This window comes from Cinclus cinclus, chromosome 8 (assembly GCF_963662255.1).
Source record: "Cinclus cinclus chromosome 8, bCinCin1.1, whole genome shotgun sequence".
In the NCBI taxonomy this organism is placed as follows: domain Eukaryota; kingdom Metazoa; phylum Chordata; class Aves; order Passeriformes; family Cinclidae; genus Cinclus; species Cinclus cinclus.
The window spans coordinates 14,830,593-14,845,365 of NC_085053.1; the positions used below are offsets into that span (position 1 = coordinate 14,830,593).

Below are 14,773 nucleotides of genomic sequence, written 5' to 3' on the forward strand. Positions count from 1 at the left end.
AATGTTTGCAGGACTCCCATCTTGAAACTGATTCTTCAGTTTAATGTCTTTATGATGCTTTTATTTGTGTATTCATAGTTACACATTTGCTTACTGGATAATGTATGCTCAGAGTAAATAACTCTCAAATTGTTTGTTTCCCCCTGCTTTTCTGTAGGCATCTTTGCATCTTTATTGTGTGCCTATTGTGTACATCTTTGAATATTTGCATCTGCTCTGTTTACTGATAGAGAGGAAAAATAACCTTTTCAACCAGTATGTTTTGTTAGTCCAAACTCCTGCCTACCTAGAGTACTTTTTGCTGTGATGACTTTTTATTTTTTTTTATTTGTGGTATGTACATTTTTGAAATAGTAATTAAATCTCTTGTTCAACCTAATTGATGGTATAAACAGAGATTATTTTTTTCCATTCAAGCTACTGTCTCAGACTACTGTTTTTCCCTACTGTGATGCTCTTATTAATGTTGGACTCTTGATATTCTTATGTTGCATTTGGATACTTGTAATCTTGTTTGGACTGAAACAGTTTCCCAGTCTGAGGTATGATCAGTTGTGTTCATTTCCTATGCTGTCACATGTTTCCTTGAAGTGCTTCTCTGTCCCATATGGAGAGTTGTCAAAAAGCTAAACTTTCTATGAGTAGAAAAATGAGACATTTCAACATTTCCACGTGAAAGCCCTACCACAGCTTTGGGAACTGTGTGTGTGGCTTTTACTGTGATGAATAGACAAAGGAAGAACTGTAACTTCTTTGAACTATTTTTCAGATGACTCTCAAAATCTAGCAGGAGATTCAGAATACAAGAGGCAGTCTTATCTCTTGCAGTCCCTTGCTTGCTTTTGTTCACTTGTTGCAGATGATCTGAAGTCAGGAGCATCTCCAGTAAAAAGACTTAAGTTTTGTCTCTTCATGTTTTAAAGTGTTAAGCTTTTGCTTAATTTGGCACTTGGGTAATTCAGGCTCCACCTGTTCTTAAGTATTGCTCCTCATTAACTATTTTAAGAAGTCATTACTATTTTTTTTCTTTACAAATTTAATTTTGGTAAATGGGATTGTGGCATATGTAATTCAGTTGGTTAAATTGTAGTTGGAATGGCATAAGTTGAGAGGTTCTACAAATTCTCAAAGGGATTAATTTTGTGGTTTTAGACAACCTCATGTTTAAATTCAAATGATTAAATAATCTACGCTAGATGTTAGTTCTAGATATTTGTGGGTACTGAATGTAGATTAAGTTGTTTTTATACTTTTTAAATAGAAATCAAAGACAATCAAAGCTCCTGCAAATAGAAAGCAGGAAACTACATTTTGTACAGACAAGGTCATTGCTAGCTACTTGTTTGGAAAATGGCAGTATAGGCTTGTATTTAAAGAGCTTTTCAGCTGTATCAGTTGATGTAGAACTCTCATCAGCTAACTTTTTGCCCTTTCGGTTGTCTTCTGAAATTACTTTATCCCTGATACTGCATGTACAATTTTGGCAGGAACTTCTGGGTTTTTTTGTAGCCAGAAGTATCCTTTTCTTAGTAATTTTTGCTTTCTGCTGGCTGTTTTTTCCTGCACTGATACTTAAGATTTTTGTGAGATTATAGATTTTTTCCAAAATTAGAATGAAATTTATTCTACACCCCACACCCTGCTTTTGAATTTAATGCTGGGATGGTCATATCCTAATAAATGTAGCTGCCACTCTGAACTAAAGAATCAAATTTTCTAAGCTGTGAAGTCAAGACTATAGTTGCAAGCCTTTTTGCTATGTTATGTCAAGCTGGTGGAATTGACTGTTTAGCCACAGTTTATATCAACAAAAATAGTTTGTATAATATACTTATTCTAGTCTTTGCTTCTTCCTCTTTCTTTCTTCCCACACAGGCATTATCAGCTATAGGGGAAAAACTTTTTTTTTTTTTTTTAAACAGCAACACACAGCAAAATAAAAGCTGTCGAATAAACCACCTAAAAAGCTTCCATATGAACTACATTCCTAGCTGCAGTCATTCCAGGACACAGTGGTAGTTAGAGGTGGTGGTGTCTTTTCCCAGATAGATGTAGAAATATCAGTTGTAATGCAGATCTGTTATGGAATAAGGGCTGCATAGTAAATACTCTTTTAGGATTACAGCAAACTTTACTTTGTCATTGTACACCTTTGTATTCTAGTGTTTCTTAAACTTTTTCCCAAAGAGGGAGAGGGTGTTCTGTTAGGAGATACTTCATTATAGCAACAGTTTTCAGTCCATCTTTTTTTTTTGTTTAATATCACTGGGGCTGCTTTTGTGTTCTCTTTCATCTCCACCATTTCAATTTTTTCACTTCCTGTTCAGTGCCCATGTCAGAACAGGAAGCTGCTTATCACTAATCAGAAACATGACCATTTTGCAGCAGTCCTTTTTTCCTGCTGTGGTGCCCCTTCTCATTCTGAATATTGAGGCCTCCAGGTGAGTGTTCTGTAACTACATATCTTACTCAATTCTGTGTCCCTTTTCATGCCCTCTTTTATTACCTGATATGGGAGAGTGACTTTCATTCTCATTTCCTTTCCTGATAATGCAAATTAAGACAAGCAAATTGAAGCAAAAACTTACATGATGTTGACATCTTTGCCTTTCCCTAAGGAAATTTTTGGAGAGCTACCTTTTTTGAATCTGCTGGTAAAGAATGTTAGGCACTTAGTTATTTCAAATGTCATCACCCTTGAAATTAATAGTAGGTGTTAGAGTTTGATTATACTGAGTGAGAGAAAATGTTGTTTGACAACGGAAAGACCTTTAAGAGGGAACCTGAGTGCTGGTTCAGCATTGTTGGTGAGTGTCTTTAAACAGTCTCAATGCTGTCAATAGTTTGGGCTAAGATCTGGTGTCCTGTGGATTGTGTTGCCTTCATGAAGATGTTTGCACGACACTTTGCGTACCATCTCCCATTGGGTCGAGCTTTGTACATCGGGGGTTTGAAATCTCAGAAAGGGGAGTTATTTCTTTAGGGCCCTTTGTTTTTGATGCAGGGCTACAGCGACCAGGCCTTTGGTCCTTCAGCAGTTTACTTGCTGGTGATCTCTTTGTGAAGTTTGTCACCTCTCCTTCAGCTGGACAATATCCAAATTATGATGGCCCATCTTCTCTTTTTCCTTCTCTTTCCCTCTATGCCAGACATAGAATAATCCCAAATTTATCCCCAGTGTGGTTTATGGGCTCCCTGTCATGCAGGAATACTAAAATGCAAGAGTGCTTGCATTTGAGTTTTCAAAAGCAAAGTGCACCTTCTGTGAGTACAAGAGTACATGTCTTCTAGCTAGATTATTCACATAAAATGGGAAGTCTTACCCTATACTAAGTCGATTCATTGGTCCAAAGTAAGGTGTTCTGTGGAAAGGCTGTTACAGGGAGAAGTGGGTATATGGCACTGTACTGCTCTATCACCCCAGTGATCAGTCCTTTGATGGAAAGATTCTGTCTGCACTTGAGTCACGAGCCAGGAAATCTATATTGAGAACAGTTATTGCTAATGTTTAGTTAATTGCAAAGCTTGGAGGATGTGGGTGTTGAGGCCATTTTGCACAGGGGACAGTCATTGTAGTTCTTAATGAGAGAAGTGTTAGACTGTGGTTGTCAGTCCCCAGCCAGGCATAGGCTTACTGAGGTATCTGGTTTAGTGCTCATCATCGTGTTTGATCATGTAAAGCCATGACCATTGACTTCCTCATTTTTTGAGAGGTATTTTGGCTCTTCATATATGGAGGCTGTTATTTTTGGGGGCATATAGCTGTAGCTTTACAATTACTTCATACATACAGTAGAGCTCCGCTGCTGTTTGAAAAGAACGCTTCTGATTCTCTAGGTGAATATTACTTTAAAATCTGACTAAAGAATTCTATTTTTTTCTGTAACAGATCTTATTTGAGAAATGAGTATGTGTACTGAAGAACATTCACGTATAAAGCTACAGTTTAATGTGATACCTGGGACACAATCCTGGGGCTAGGAAGAGGAGCTCAAATACATATCTTCTGTTACTTTTTATTATCCAGTCAGACTTTTTGAAAGGTCTGTCTTCCCTTACTATCTGTCTTTGTAATTTAGGCAAGGGGCTTTGAGAAAGTTGCAGATTCATTGGGGAACTCTGAATCAAAAAGCTGTGTGTGAATAAAATGAGGTAAGGACAGTGTGTGAAGATTATTACTTTATTCAGAGTCAATTTTGATGATGCCTAAACATTTAGTTTCAATAAGAACAATCCACCCTTTCTGTAAAGCTCTATGCTAGTAGTTGTGTCTTCATTAGTATACCCAGTTCTGTAGAGATACCATACCCAAATCCATTCTTGGTTTTGTGCAGCTTCAGTTGCTTTTGGAGTCTCTTCAAAATTTCCAAATAGGAAGTGAAAAATGACCTTGTGTAGTTAGTTCTAAAGATACATGAGCAAAACAAGTTCATCTGGCATTGATCAGCTTTCATGAAGACAAGTAAATTACAATTTTTTAGTGGGCCAGCTAACCTTAAAATCATAAGCGCAACTTTGCCTTAGGAAAGGGAAGAAATTAGAAATGCCCAGGCTTAAAGTCCTCCAACACTTAATCTCAGATATGCTGGTAATTTTTGCTAAAAAGATTTTTAAAGCTTTCGTTTGTAACTATTTCCTTTATGTGCATCATTCCTTGTTCAGGGACTTTGAGATAACCGACTTTGAAGGCACTAGCAGCAAATGCAGAGCTTTTCTTTCCATGCAACTTCTTTTCCCCTGTTCTGCCCACTTAATTTAATAGCATGTATGTATTTGATACAACTTCTGGGTAGATTTTTTTTTAATTGAAATGCCAGTAGCTATGTTATGTGGAAATTACATGTTTGAAAGAAGACCACTGGAATGTTGATACTTTTACCCTGAGATCAAAGAGAATGCTTTCATGGCTGTGGATTTCTTACCTCTCTGCTTTACCTGTTTTGTCTGATAGTGTAGGACACAACCAGAAAACCATGACATCTGTACAGTAAGTTCTTGTTTTATTTTGCAGGTTTGTTTTAATGTGGAAGTGGATTTTAAAGCATAGTGTAAATCTTACAAGCAAAGGTAAGTAGGAGTTTTGTGTTGATGGGTTTTTTTTTCCAAAAAATGCCATTTGCATATACTGCTAAACTTGCAGAAAAGTGGTCAGTGAAAATTCTCTTCAAATTTGTATCTTATGATTACAATGATTATCTTTGTAATCTATGATTACTATGATGTATGCAGTGTATGTACTGTAATGGTGTAATGTTACTTATACAAAACCAAAAGAGGAACAAAAGATATTCCCCCATTGTTTAATATTATGATGAAAGTTACGTTTTTCTTCCATAAGTTATTATAGTCAAAAAGCTATCAAGGTGTTCTGCTAGCTGTTGAAAGCCAAAATTACAAGCACTTTAAATTGACTTTGTCCTCTACATATTATCTACCTGGTTTCAAAATACTGAAAGTGTACTTTGCACTGTAAAATCAGATCATTGAACTCACACTTACTGTAATAATAAATAACTGCATGGGAAATTTTACCAGCTATCAGAATAGCATTTCAAGTGTTAAACACTGAAATTCTGTTGGAATTTTCTCCCCTGTTTCTGTCTTTAGGAGACCATTTGCAGGCTATTTGAAAGACAAAGTTTATGGAGATTTAGTGATGGAAGAACTGAAGTGTCCATTTGCAATTACAAAGTGTCCATCTAGGAAAAATGTTCTGTAACTGTTTTCCTCCTTCCCCACCACCCCCTTCCTCTGTTATTTTGAGAAAAAGAATTAAGATGCTTATCTTTTTCTCTTCCATTTATTCCCTACTTCAGGAATAATTTCAACTGTAAAATTAATCTTGTCTCCATATAATTAGGTGAAACATGTTACAAAGAGCTTTAATTTGTTTTAACTTGAGTCTTTCAAGAGAATCTTTAGGTAAGGCCCCACAGTTCAGTAAATTTTCTGCTTTGGAGACATGGCATGATGGACTCGGCTACCGAGGCCTCTAACAAACCAAAGCTGTGTTCTCAAGTTTCCTGCTTCCTGTTTGACTAATGTGCCATCTCAGAATGTAGCTGCTTGCAGTGACTTGATATTTCAAAGAGGTGAGAGGGAGATCCCATTTGCTTAAATGAGTGTGTTCCTCAGTTCCAAGCTCCAATTAATATGTAGACTTAATATTGCCTTGTAACTGTGATATATGCATTTTTAAATAGACGTGAACTGCTTTGTTCATAACTTCTGTTCCACTACGACTTCTTCAGAGCTGTTGCTGTCAACTTTAAAATACTGATTATAGAAGAGTGCTTTATGGGGAATTTAAAATAACTCTTCTACTATATCTTTTGTATAATGTATAATCGATTCAGAACTTTGATTATGAATAGTCTTCTGAACTATGAACAGTTAAAAATAAGTTCTACTACTGTGTTATGCATATACTTACATGTAGAAGATGATTACTGCCTTAGCCTGACTTTGCTGGTTTCTGGAATGTGCTGCTTTGAGGAAAACAAATGAATATAATGCTGCAAAAGGAAATACTTCATCTAAGGATGAATGTAACACAAGAATTATGGCTAGAAAAGGGACTTGAATTGACAGTAAAATTCAAACTGATCCCTGTACCTTCTGATGCTTTCAGTGCTTAAAGCTTGCAATTTATGCTCTGTTTCTTTTACTTGTTTAAATACACAAAATGAATTGAAAAGTCTATTGTATAAATAACTGTATCTTTTAAGCATGAAGTCTTCTGAATGAAACTCTGAAGACCTTTCATCTTAATGGCAGTTATCTGTGTTTAGGAAAAAGCTGTCTCTGAGGAGTATGCTGTAGAGAACACATTCACAGCAAGAGGACAGAAAAATATGTAAAAGAATAAATGGAAACAGTGTAATGACGTTTGATCAATATTGCTATTGCTTGGAGGAAGTCTTGAGGTTCTCAGAGTTCAGTAAACAATGACAACTGAATAGTCAGTAAATCAATGAAATTATTGTGCTTTATTAGGGAACAAAACAAAAAGCAGATGCAGTTCTGCAAATTAGTGGTGTACCGTAGCTGCATTGCATTGCAATGCGTATTGCTTCTTCTAGACTGGTGTCTGAAAAACAACATAGCAGAGCTGAAGAAGGTTCAGAGAGGGGCAGCAGGGATGACTGAAAGAGTTCATTTTCAAGAACAACCTGCATTTCCCAACCGCCTCTGTCTTCAGTCTCCACTCATGAGTGTAGTGGCTGCAGCATCTCAGAGACTTCTAAACAATAATTTTCGCTCCTACAGCTCTGTGCAGACTTGTCTTTTTGTGTAAACTTATGTCTTTTAAAACAGTAGCTGAAAATGTGATTTAGTTATTTGCTTAATCATTTTACTTGTACACTTGACCATAATGCATTTCCTGATGACTGTGCTAGTGTGCTTTCCATGTAGGTTTGTTTTGTTTTTTTTTGTTTTTGTTTTTTTTTTTTTGTTAAGGGTTTGAAGTTTTGTTCTTACAATTTCAAATCATTCACGTTCCTAAGGCAAATACAAAAGATACCATATCCTGACTTTTGTAAATAAATAAAGAAATCTGTTACTAGTTAAAACACACAGGTATAAGATTGTGTTCACAAGCAGTGAATGTACTTTATTGGGGTAACCATATTTGTTCTTAAAATTTCTGATTTACAGACTGCATGTCTGAATTCCACAGGAGAATCTGTCTTGTTTTAAATACAGGGGAAAGTTAGGAAAAAATAAGCTTGGTCTCAACGTGTTAAAAGTGCAACAGGCCACACTTCTGTGTAGAAGGATAGGTTGCAGTAGTTACATGCTTGTGCTGAATTTCCCTGTAACCAAGTGTGTACAGTGAAATGAGGTCATATTTTAAGCATTTTAGATACCAGGCAAACCAAACTTGCTTCCAGAAACTGCCTTGAATTAGTATTTAGTATTGCTTTACCTAGAAGTAAAAGGATGTAATTAGTGAATAATAGTACCATGAATCCTGAAGAATAATAGGTTATATACAGCATTCTGCACAAGATAAGTTTTATGTGGGATTTTTATTTCTTTGGTTCAGAGAGGCTCTTGTATAATTTTTTATCTTTGTCACATTATCCATGAAGTTGAGTTTTCTACTCTTAATCACTTCAGGAGATTACTATTTCATTTTGAATTAAAAAAATAAAGAAACAAACCCCAAGTATTAAGTGTGTTGACCTGAGCTTTTCTTCCCATTTACGGTTTTCTGATCATGCATGGTATTACGTAGGTTTGAGTCCTTTAAAAGCTCTGATTGTGTATTTTCATCAGCAAGCACGATCACCTTCACCAAGTCAACAGAATTTTTTTGTTCTTAATCTGAAAAGGTATGAGATGGCTTTTTTTGCCTTACCTGGTACTGCTACTTAGAATCTTACTAGCTTTTTAATCCTTGAAAACAGAAAGAACATAGGATGAGAGCCAGTTTGCAGATGAGTGAATATCACTAATGTGTTTCATTATTCTAAGGTTCTGAATTAAATTAGTAAAAGCAGAGCGTTTGTTTCAGCCAGTGTTTTTAGAACTGGGAAAGATACCATGCTTTAGAAGTTAAAAAGCCTATTTACATTAGCAGGAGATAATATCAAAATTTGTGATTGCATTAACATTTGCACAGCAGATGATTATCAGCCAGAAAATCAAAAATTGTGAGAAACTGCTAGATGCATTTCAGCTCATGCTGGATTAAAAAAAATGACAACTTTTATTCAATATAACAGTAAATAAAGTCAGAATTGTTCTGAAGTTGAAAGAAAAGTTGTGTTAATTGGGTTAAAGGGTTCTTAATATTATCTTTAAGAAAGTTGCTGGGTAAATCCATTATGCAGCAGCATCCTATTGTCATTCAAGTTTTCATCTGTGATCTCTTGGATTTGACACTTCACAACTAGCTGATGCAGGTAACTAACAATATTGTTTAATTAGCTTGTGAAATATTTCTGTAAAATAGATATATATGATTTCTAAAAATTCTTCTCAGTCTGTTTGTGGTCTTCACATGCTAATGGATGTAGATTGAGTGGGTATCTTATCCAGATAACCAGCTGGATATTTATACCTTAAGAGGTCTTTTTTGTCAGTTACGGAATTAACTTTTTCCTGAAATCCTGAAAATAAGACCTCTCTGATGATATAGTTATCATCATTGGGGATTTGCATAAAGTTGCATAAAACACCTAATTATTACTTGTTTCATTTATATATATTGGATTTGTATTGGAAAAAAAGGTTGCTTGCAAGCAGTGTCTGAACAAAAGGACCAAATTGTTGAAAAGACCTTTGTTTTACATTGAATATCAGTTTTAGATTTGGATATCTGGGTTCTGCTTTGATTAATTTTTAAACACCGTGTGTTAGCAGAGCATTGCTCATATTTGGCAGCTGCAGGAACGTTTTTCAGTTCTGTGTGCTTTACGCGTGGGGAATAATTCGATTTACAAATCCAAATTTCACCACCACTTGGTGGCAGTACCTGGCCTCAAAAGGCCTTGTCTCTGAGCAGATGAGGTGGCTGATCCTATAAAACTATAGGTTAAGGAGGAGTAGATTAGTTTTTAAATTTCTGAAAGTTAGTTATGTGTTTTAGAAATGAAAATACTTTTTATTTAACCCACTGGAAGGATTTACATTTGTATGTCTCTATGGAAAATCTAGCTATCATGTCTAATATGCAATTTAAGAGTATTGCTTTTATTAACAGTATTCTCAGAAGATGTGTTTAATGTTCCCCAGTTGAATTATTTTAGCGTTTACTTCCAGCAGTTTGCTTCAGTTGAGTAGTTTAGTTCAAGTAATTTTAGAACATAAAATCTGCTTCATGGTAGAATTCCTTATAGTGCTGCATTCTGCTTTTTAATAGAGGACTGTCCAAGCTTCTTTTTTGCCTTATGAAATGTTCTCTACATTTTTACTTTTTTATTTATTTATATAGATTTTAGGAAAAGATTGCCCAGTGGATTTTTTCTGTCAACGAAGCTAGTGAAAGTTTGTGCCCTTACTGTAGTTGTTGCCTCTCGCCTGTGCTGATTCCGCAGTGTTTAGGTCCCAGCCCTTTAAACTGGATAATGAAATAGCTGATAAAGGGTGAAAGAAGGAACTTGGGAGAGTGGAAGAAGGCAGCAGTTATTTAAACTGACTTTGCTGCAAAGAAAAGCATAATTCCAATGAATAGCACAGTAATTTGACAGTATATGATGCCATGTTGAGAAGACTTCCTCTTCTGCAAGCCAAAATCTTCTGTGATGGTCAGCAGCTTCTTTAATTTTAGTATAATGCCCCATATAAGGACTGTAGTGGTGATCTTAAAGTCTGTAAGAGTGCAGATACTTTCCTAAACATGGTCTCTTTGTGTAATGTCTCAGTTTGGCTGGAGATGAGCATTGCTGGTGGCAGTGGGTTCTGTAAGTAGGAAATATTTTTGCTGTACTGCCTGAAGAGCCGACACTGAGAAACCTCTCTGAGGTGTGATACATCAGGAAGGTATTTAAGTATATGAAGAGGGATTCATCCTGTGTAAAATCTAAAATTGTAGAGATACAATTAGAAAATTAGGTGGGACTTGGGAAATGCACGTTTATAAATTTGAGTGTGATAATACTACTCTACTTAGTGAAAATGTAATTTTATTTAGTGAGAGAACGTGGGAAAACAGGATCCCTGGAAGCGAGGTAGAAGGAAAAGGAGTATCAAATTATAGTTTTGCTGTCAATATATTGTGCATAACTTCGGATAGAGAGAGCATGCTTTTACTGTATTCCTAATAATTTAGGTGTTTCACTGAAAAACTATGGTAATAGTGCTGAAAGTGATTTAAATAATGTTTTCTCAAACATTTTCTTTAGAGAGAAAGCATAAGATGGCATCGAGGAAGAGAATTTATGCATGTAAAAGTAAGGGAGCAGTTTAGAAGAGAAATAGTGTGCATTTCCACAGAGCATTAATTCTGTATTTTTAATACTTCTGTGTCTTTTTTGGAATACTGCTAGTCATTACCATGTATGTCTGTATTTAGGACAATTCAATATTTGATTGTAGTTGTGATCTCTAGTAGAGCTAATGACAGCACAATTCAAACTACATTGTGCTACTAGAAATCCAAACTAGAGAGCTGCAGGAACATGAAGTCAGGTACCTGGCTGTCCTCTGTGAAGAGGGCTGTGGAATTCTGGGCAGGAGTTACAAAGCCTGTGGAGTTGCCAGACAGTGTGTGACTATTCTAAAGTTACCAGATTCAACATCTTGGTTTTGTGTTCTGGCTAATCATCTTTTAGAAATACCTAGTTCATTTTGAAAGGCTCCTGCCGATGAAACCATCTTAAACTGTTGCATGAGCAGTTAAAACCAGAGGAGTATTTTTTATAGTGATACATGTGGTTCTTGTCACACTTAAATTGTACTGTCATTTATTATTATTGATTTCAGTATTGGATTTTAGCATGATGCCCCAATTGTGGCAAACTGGTTTATTTCCCCAAGCAAATCAATACTAGAGGAGTAAGATTAAGAATGGTTGGTGGCAGTAATGGAATTCTCTTTTGTGATTTCTAATTGTATGGTGGTTGCTCTTAAGTTTTGTTCAGTTTCCTTTCACATGAGAAGTTAATGTATCATTCTTAGATGGTTTAGACCAGAAATCAAGTTTCTGAAATTTTGACATTTTTAAGGACTATTTGGTTTCCTTACTGCTTTTGACAGAGAGCTTTTAAAGGAAGACATTGTTGCATTTGGAGCTAAGTTTAAGGAAAATAACTTTCTGAAAAAGTGTGCTTGGTGTTTGATGTTCCCAATTATTATCTTGCTGAAAAGATGAGCTGCTCTTGTAATGTCTCCTGTATAACTGAGAGTTTCTCTATGCTCGGCTTTTTCTGCAGGTATTTGGCAACTCAGTGAACTTTCTAACAGTATAAAAAAAGGTTTTACTGTGGGTGGCAGTAAGTTTGTATTTATTTAGGTATAATACAAGTGTTGTAATATTTCATACTGCTTTAAAATATTTTTAATATGGCAGTCTAGTTAGCTATGAGAGTTTTACAGTGTTCGTATTGTTGTGTGAACAGCTGTGGATTTAAGTTGTATTGAAGATAACTAGTTCTGAATGGAACGCCTCATGTTGTAGTTAGATTAATAACTGTGGACTGTGTGTAAGGTACGTGTTAGGGGACAGTACTCATGGTGTTATGCATATTAAACAAGCTGTCTCTTCACTACAGAAGTTTGAAAAAATGTGGAAGTGTTCATTTGTAGATTTCAAAGCTAAGTAAGGCAGTCTGCAAGTAGTGTTTCTGCTGTGCAGAAGGAAATGTGTTTTCAGCAACTTAATTTACAAACACAAATAGAAGCTGGGGGAAGGCAAGGTGAGTCACTGACCTGTCCTCTAGTTGTCAGGCTTTGTGGTTTTATTTCGATCTGAAGGGTGGATTGGGATAGCTTTTCAAACAGAAATAAACTGGAAAACAAGTAAAAGATATTCTAATGATCAAAGTATCATGATTTTATTGATTTGGGGCATTAATATTGCTAGATAACACCCAAAGCTCCAGAGGCAGAAACTGCATGACTATATGGAAGAGGCAAAAATATTGTGCAGCTGTATTCTAAGGGTTGGGTTTTTTCCTCAAGATGTGGCTGGTTTGTGCTGATCCATTACCAGTTCATCTATTACTCTGTACAAACCTTCATATTCCAGAGATTCTTAAACCTTTCTCTTTTGGCAGTTCTGTGCTTGATGTTTGCCATGATTAAGGTTTTAAAGCATAGAGTGTGATGGGGCAAAATGGAAAGAGATGCATTTTCAGTCCTGTATCATATTGTACTTTAACTCTCTCTGGTATTCTGTTTGTTGCCTAAAAATCTGCGACTTTGTTTCTATCACCTTTAATACAATCTGTCGCTTGAGAAAGCTTTAGTATGGAACACTTGTGGGGAAAAAAATGGTAGGTTTTGTTAGTTTTCTCTGTTTATGTTACGAAGTTTTGATGAAAAATCTAAATGGGAGCAGTGCAAACCTGAAGCACCTCTCCTGTCTCTTGAATATTTGAACAATCCCTTGAATGTCCTGGTTATTCACATATCTGCTTAAAGAACTTGACTATGAAGAATTGCTTAGCACAGGACAAGTACAGTTTTGCTTTTGTTACAGCACTGCTGCAAGACTGTATTTCTTCAGTTTCTTTAACTAAGCTGACTAAATTCAAAGCATTTAGGAGATGCCTTCTAAGTTTTTGTGCTGCTTGATAGTCTCTCTGTGCTTTTAGCCCATTTGCTCATATTTATGAATTTAGTGAGAAACTTGTTATCAGAACACATAAAGGCACATCATGCTTTTCATAAACAGCTAAATTATTCTGTCTTAATTTTTCAGTTCCAGTGTGCTTTCAAATTTATTGTAAATCCCTATAAAATGACACAGGGCTTGCAACAGAGGCTGACAGGTCTCTTGCCTACAACTGCTAGTAGGCAGCAGCATGATGTGCTTGGCACTGAGGTCTAAGCTTTACTGAACTAGCATTGCATGAAAGCAGTGCTCTTAATTTGGTGTGTGACCCTACTGCATAGTAAAGGTTATCCTTATGAAATAAGAACTTGGAAAGGTCGTAAACTTACTGGTAATAAATACAATTAATAATGTACATAGAACAATGGATTTAAGTACATTGCTATCAAAAAGAATTATTAATGAACAGAAAGTGGACAGCATAGATCTGATGACAGGAAGGTTGCATCTAATCTGAATTACTGAGTGACCTAGGAAGCTTGCTTGGAGGGATTACCAAATAATTATGTTAATATGCAATTATCACCTCATTTCTTCTGTAGTAACCTCAAGATGTAGTGTAGTAAGGGTGTTACAGCAAGTGCTGATAGTTTGCAAAAATACTGATGTTCAAGATTTTTTTAAGACAATAAGATTAGCTTAAGGCATTTAAATTATGATATGTCAGCTTGAAGATAAATCTGACCTTACACTTTTTTTAATGCTTAGACTTTCTGGCCACAGGCAGTCATATCTGCAGAACACAATACGATTTTTAAAACTGATACTTTGCGTAAAAACAGTATTTAAAATTAGCTATATTTTAAATCAATTAATAGAGAGTGGAGTGTTGCTTAGCTGGATAAATAATTGGTTTCTACTTTTGAATATGAAATAATTTCTGTATAATAAATAGCATAGCATGTAAACCAAGAATAACACTATTAAGTGCACTGCAATAATTCTAGGCTTAACTGAAACAACTGAATTGAATTTGACCTAGCCATTAGATAAAGTGTGTTTCAAAGGTAGGAGCTGGGGTTATGTACACTTGCATAGGCTTTTCCAGACGCTTTCCATCACCATTTTTACATGTATATATCTCCAAGGTGTGTTGCCCTAGATGCTTAAATAAAAGTTAGTCCTGGTAGTGGATATGATAAGCAGTACTTTCAACAAATCAAAAGTTTCATCTCAATTTTTAATTTTTCAAATAAATGCTATATGTTTTGATAGAATTAATAATTTTGTATTCCCGATATAGTATAGAGAAGATAATTTTAAAACTGATGGAAGCATGCAAAGAATATTGCATAGCCTTGGTTGCATCTTAGTTATAATGATGGATTTTTTTTTTTCCCCCCAAGAGACAAGTTAGATGATAACATTTCCTTAAAATACATGGCATTGTGTCTTTAGTTATACCTCTCATTGTCACTGCATAAATTCTGACACATGGAGTGGATAATGTAACTGAAATACTGCATCTTGGTTCAGTGTTATCATACG

General features: G+C 35.5%; 1 protein-coding gene across 5 annotated transcripts in view; it reads left to right on the top strand.

Annotated features, from left to right (window-relative positions):
* Positions 1-14,773, top strand: part of ZNF644 (zinc finger protein 644) — a 48,585-nt gene that overhangs the window by 14,518 nt on the left and 19,294 nt on the right. For 3 of the 5 annotated variants that reach the window (XM_062497073.1, XM_062497078.1, XM_062497076.1), the window contains exons 1-3: positions 2,407-2,441; positions 4,080-4,152; positions 5,012-5,067. The gene's annotated coding sequence lies outside the window, so the exon portion shown is untranslated. Of the gene's footprint in view, positions 1-2,406; positions 2,442-4,079; positions 4,153-5,011; positions 5,068-14,773 lie in introns of those variants that run through there. The other 2 variants (XM_062497075.1, XM_062497074.1) reach the window with 2 other exon arrangements.